The following is a 1,122-nucleotide window of genomic DNA, read 5'->3' as shown; positions in this document are numbered from 1 at the left end:
GGCCAGGGCCAGGGCAGAGCCATGATCTGCTCCCTGCGCCCTCCCTACCCATGGAACTGGTGTCCATTGTTGCAGCGTATAGACAGCACATCCTAGCTATGCCCATGGCCCTGGCCCCATGGTCTCACTGCCTTGTGCCTCATGCCGTGATCCCAACCTCGCTCATCCATCCCACTCCCAAACACCATTCCCCACCAACCCACAGTCCCATCCCACATAAGGAGTTTGGGTGAGTTGTTGTGGTGCAGGGGAGGAAGCGGGTGGTGACCTGGCCCACGACAGCTCAGCAAAACTCCCTATGTGGCCCGTGGGCCCAAATAATTCCCCACCCTTGTACTAGGGGGAATTAATTGCCATATAAGACTTAAAAGCTTGAATGGACTAGTTAAACACACAAAGGTAGCGCACATTTTCTAACGTATTTTGTTATTTGGCTGTATCTTGGCAGAATTTTGCTCTAGGATTTCTTAAAATGGGGAGAAAACTAACCACAAAAGCAGAACAGATCATCCCAAAGAAGAGAAGAGCAACAATATGAGGAGGGGTACATCATGTGGAGGAAGGGTTCATAATCATGACTGTCACTTGTATCCAAGTATGACTACTACTAATCCTGGAAATCTGTTTCCACGTGTAGGGTTCAGGAAACATGACAGGGCAAGTTGGTGTCTACATTTCCTCCTACTGTTGGCCAAAGTGGTGTGATGATGTTTTGTTGCTCATTCTGCTTCCTTCGTAGTGGAGTGCCAAGCTCGCCTATCATGGACCATATCCTCCCAGGTCATTAAGTCCAGACCAGCAGACTGTATGTGCTGCTCGATGCAGTCCTTGTAGCAGAGTTTGGGATGGTTGATCTATTGTTAAATGCAGGTGTCACTTATTTGCAACTCCTGGTGCTTGGAGCATCTCTATACCTCATCCACTCCCCACATCCCCTTTTAAATCTTGAGAAAAGTAAAGTTTATAACCAGTCCTTTCCCTTCCCTGTATTGCTTGATTTCTCCTACTGGTTGCTATTACTAGTGATTTAACACAATTATTTACAGTGAGTTTATTAAGTTTCATAGATTTCATAGACATCAGGGCTGGAAGGGACCTCGGAAGATCATTGAGTCCAGCCCC

The sequence above is a fragment of the Crocodylus porosus genome, unplaced genomic scaffold (genome assembly GCF_001723895.1).
Source record: "Crocodylus porosus isolate Cpor-Errol unplaced genomic scaffold, CroPor_comp1, whole genome shotgun sequence".
Taxonomy (NCBI): domain Eukaryota; kingdom Metazoa; phylum Chordata; order Crocodylia; family Crocodylidae; genus Crocodylus; species Crocodylus porosus.
This window is presented reverse-complemented; position numbering follows the sequence as displayed.